We start from the raw sequence: 5000 nt of genomic DNA, 5'->3' as shown, positions 1-5000 counted from the left end.
CTTGGCTATACTCGCTGTCAGACACATCATATGTAGAGAAAGTCCGCTGCGCCGCGGTAAACAGTCGAGGCCTTTGTACTCTCTCTCTCTCTGACTCACGGAAAACACACTCACCGGTCAGTCACAGAGCAGCTACGTTACAATGGACGTTCCCATGCAGATCAACATTCCTCCGCCATCATCGTCCACTCACTGTATAGTGCTCAGTGAAATGAGTCAACATTGACATTCAAATCGCTATTCTTTGACTTTTACAAATGGCCGGCGCACCTTAACACCATTCTGACCTGAGATCAGATTCTAAAAAATGTCTTCCACATCCTGACAGTTTTCTGAAAAAGCCATGTTTCTGTGTCAGTGGTTCATCGATTTTTCAAAAATAGCAGACCTACAAGCTCGTAGCGCGCCACTCGGTGGCGCGCTATGAGCTTGTAGATCTGCTATTTTTCAATAGCTAAAGCACAACGTGATGCTATAACACCAAAAGGGGTTCCCGCCCCAAAATGGGTTAAAATGGCTGCCAAGAAAATGCCTGATAGTGTTGTCGTCGAGAAATGACGTGTGGGGGTCCCTCTACTGTACCCTCTACTGTACTGTGCTGTCACTGTACCCACCCACCCACCCAGCCACACACACAGCTCCGTAAGGAGTCCACTCAAAGAAAAAACTGACTTTCTGGCCTTGAAAGCCCATACATACATCCAAACAGAAAAGGATTGCATTAAACAACGTTAAACTGACTTTGCCACTTGATTTGCCACCACATGCATGCACACACATTACCCTCTATAATGTTGTTTTAACCCATTTTTGTCGGGAGCCCCTGCATTGTTTAGCTGTTGAAAAAAAATAGCACTGCTATTTTGGAGAAATCGTGAAAATGTGGCGATAATCTTTGAATATATATTCTTTCAGATTGAACGTTTTTAACTCAAATCTTTGCTTCTGGGGGGGGGGGTCCCTGGAACTACACATTTCCAGATGGGGGTCGGCGGCTCATTACATAATAAGTCTGGGGGTCCTTGACATGAAAATGTTTGAGAACGACTGACACAGAAACATGAGGTTTTTCAGGGTAACAAGACGACTCACCCTGTTTCTGACACAGAAACATGAGGTTTTTCAGGGTAACAAGACAACTCACCCTGTTTCTGACACAGAAACATGAGGTTTTTCAGGGTAACAAGAAAACTCACCCTGTTTCTGACACAGAAACATGAGGTTTTTCAGGGTAACAAGACAACTCACCCTGTTTCTGACACAGAAACATGAGGTTTTTCAGGGTAACAAGACGACTCACCCTGTTTCTGACACAGAAACATGAGGTTTTTCAGGGTAACAAGACGACTCACCCTGTTTCTGACACAGAAACATGAGGTTTTTCAGGGTAACAAGACAACTCACCCTGTTTCTGACACAGAAACATGAGGTTTTTCAGGGTAACAAGACAACTCACCCTGTTTCTGACACAGAAACATGAGGTTTTTCAGGGTAACAAGACAACTCACCCTGTTTCTGACACAGAAACATGAGGTTTTTCAGGGTAACAAGACGACTCACCCTGTTTCTTCACCATTTAGAAGACATTTTGTATAGAATGGTCCTGGGGTCTAAATGGGTTAAAAAGGGGCCTGCAGCTATATGAATTAACAGAGATTATTGCTGCTGTTTCTGTGACTCCTAATCCTCCCGTTTCTCGGCAGGGTGTTAGCGTTTAACTCAGTTAGCGGGGGCAACAACACGCTGTGAATCACTGCCATGTTGTTTGCCGATACTTATGGCCGAATCAGGGCGGTCTAATCTTCAGCACACATGTTTCCCTAAATGGCCTCGCAAATTACACAAAGTGTTTGTTCACGGCGGGGCACACACACACACACACACACACACACACACACACACACACACACACACACACATGCGGTGACAAGTGAGTCCCGTGTCACACAGAGATGTGTGTGAGCACGTTCCACATTATAGCCGGCTTTCTTTCTGCTTCTGTTGGACTGTAAAGACGCCATCGTCCACGTATTGATCATATCGAGTTCTGTATTAATGTCACGCGGAGCCATGAATGAACTAAACTGATACCGCGTGTACGCACGGCACACACTCACGCACGCACGCACGTACAGTACACGCATGTACATGCATGTGCATGTGTGTGTCAGGGAGTTAAGATAGTTGGTGTCTTTGACCGTTTCCTCACATGTGCCTTATAACATGTAAAAGATTAAACACAGTGCGAGTCTTCATCACAAACATGTTATTCACGCCGATGCGGTAAACACTGTAATCGCACGCACGCACGTGCACGCACGCGCACACAGTGGTTGAGAGGGTGTGTGTGTGTGTGTGTGTGTGTGTGTGTGTGTGTTTTGCATTAAGTCCCTGTTACTCGTCTAAGTACTGGTTAGTTAAGCTGTTAAAAACGGGCCTCGGCCGAGCAGAGCAGTGACTTATATATGCGCACGCACTCACACGCACGCACGCACACACGCACGCACACACACACACACACACACACACACACACACACACGCACGCGCGTACGTTTTCTACTGACAGCTGCACTACACTACACACAGTACAATAACAAGGTTTTTGTTTTGTCTTTAAAAGTCGTCGTTTTTCATGTTCTCTCTTGCTGTTGTTGTTCCCACTGCGGAAGGACATCGGCGTCGACCTTGAAAGGGGGTATATATCCCATTCTGACCTGAGATCAGATTCATACGAGGTTTCCACTGGGCACACACTGGGTCTGATTAACCCCATTCTGACCTGAGATCAGATTCTAAAAAAATGTCAGTCGTTCTTCGATTTTTCAAAAATAGCAGACCTACAAGCTCGTAGCGCGCCACTCGGTGGCGCGCTATGAGCTTGTAGATCTGCTATTTTTCAATAGCTAAAGCATAACATAGTGCTAACACCAAAAGGGTTCCCCGTCTAGAATGGAATATATACACAGGGTTAGAAGTAGAACTGATCATCAACACGACTATGCATGGATTCTACGCTGTTTTATTGTCTTGCGTGTGTCAGGGTATCAATCTGTCTCCGTCAGCACGTGTGTCAGGGTATCAATCTGTCTCCGTCAGCACGTGTGTCAGGGTATCAATCTATCTCCGTCAGCACGTGTGTCAGGGTATCAATCTGTCTCCGTCAGCACGTGTGTCAGGGTATCAATCTATCTCCGTCAGCACGTGTGTCAGGGTATCAATCTGTCTCCGTCAGCACGTGTGTCAGGGTATCAATCTGTCTCCGTCAGCACGTGTGTCAGGGTATCAATCTGTCTCCGTCAGCACGTGTGTCAGGGTATCAATCTGTCTCCGTCAGCACGTGTGTCAGGGTATCAATCTATCTCCGTCAGCACGTGTGTCAGGGTATCAATCTGTCTCCGTCAGCACGTGTGTCAGGGTATCAATCTATCTCCGTCAGCACGTGTGTCAGGGTATCAATCTATCTCCGTCAGCACGTGTGTCAGGGTATCAATCTATCTCCGTCAGCACGTGCGCACTGTGACCTTTCCCTTTTCCAATTTCCGGCAGTCGCTCTTTAATCCAGAGCGATTTATACAATGATCAAAAAACAAGGTGATGCAATCAAATGCATATATTCCCGCGTCGCGGTCCTCGAGGGGGGGGGGGGGGGGGGTCCCGGGTGGTCCCCAGCTAAATTACGGAGAGATGGCGCGCTATATGAGCTTGTAGATCTGCTATTTTTCTATAGCTAAATTATAACGTAATGTTTAAAACACCAAAAGGGGTTCCCGCCCCCAAAATGGGTTAACTCTTGTCAATGTTATGCCTCAAATGCTGAACACACTGCAGTCAACACAGCTTTATTCAGACATATACTACTGTATCTCTCTCTCTCTCTCTCTCTCTCTCTCTCTCTCTCAGCACACGTACAGTATACAGCAGTGCTGGAATGTTTGGCTGGGGTTATACCGTGACGCTCTGAGGCCTGTGGAGAGAGAGAGAGAGAGAGAGAGAGAGAGAGTGTAGGCCTGGTAACCATGGCGATTAAGGCTATAATTATGGGATAGCTATACTCTGGGGGCAATGCATGGGAAGATTCTTACTTAGCCTCTATTTTGGGTTTTTGTTTTTTGGGGACTGCTGCAGCAGACTCGCGCGGAGGAACGCCACTGTGCGTGCGCGGCGTGCGTGCGCGGCGTGTGTGCGTGCGTGCGTGCGTGCGTGCGTGCGCGACCACTGCGAAAGCAAAGTGCTACTGAAATTGGAGTCATTCCCCCTATACTTTCGCTGGCTTTCTTGTGTTCCCTCTCTCTTGTCAGAGAACTTAATAGAATTAGTCAGATGTGGAGTATTGAGTCAGAGCTAAACTTAGCCTCTTTTCTGTTACTGCTGACTCATCCCCGACGTCGTAGTATGAATTTCACGTGGAAAAAACTGAAAGGTATGCTCTTTTTTTTCTCTCCACTGTGAAATAAATGCCCCCCATGAGCACAGCTCAGGGTTCTCTTGAGAGTGGGACGTTATATCGACGTGGTTTCATATGTTGCTGACGTGGTTTTACCCCATTCTGACCTGAGATCAGATTCATACGAGGTTTCCGCTGGGACACACACTGGTCTGATTAACACATTCTGACCTGAGATCAGATTCTAAAACATGTCAGTCGTTCTTCGATTTTTCAAAAATAGCAGACCTATACAAGCTCGTAGCGCGCCACTTGGTGGCGCGCTACGAGCTTGTAGATCTGCTATTTTTCAATAGCTAAAGCATAACATGATGCTGACACCAAAATGGGTTCCCGTTCAGAATGGGTTTAAACCCATTTAGCTCGATTCTAAATCATGACGGTTTTCTGAAAAACCTCATGTTTCTGTGTCAGTGGGCCTCAAACCCAAAACCATGTGTATTGGGCCACCGACCCCCATCTGAAAATATGTTGTTCCATCGGTTAAAAACATTCACTGTGAAGGAATATATATATTCGAAGATTTGTGCCACATTTTATCGAAAAAAGGGAGA

At 46.4% G+C, this 5000-nt stretch overlaps 1 protein-coding gene across 1 annotated transcript in view; it reads left to right on the top strand.

Moving 5' to 3' along the window:
• The window catches only part of bcar1 (BCAR1 scaffold protein, Cas family member), a 66930-nt gene that overhangs the window by 12397 nt on the left and 49533 nt on the right, over nucleotides 1–5000 (top strand).

The sequence above is a fragment of the Protomyctophum parallelum genome (assembly GCF_964188405.1).
Source record: "Protomyctophum parallelum genome assembly, chromosome: 4".
In the NCBI taxonomy this organism is placed as follows: Eukaryota; Metazoa; Chordata; class Actinopteri; order Myctophiformes; family Myctophidae; genus Protomyctophum; species Protomyctophum parallelum.
This window is presented reverse-complemented; position numbering and strand designations above follow the sequence as displayed.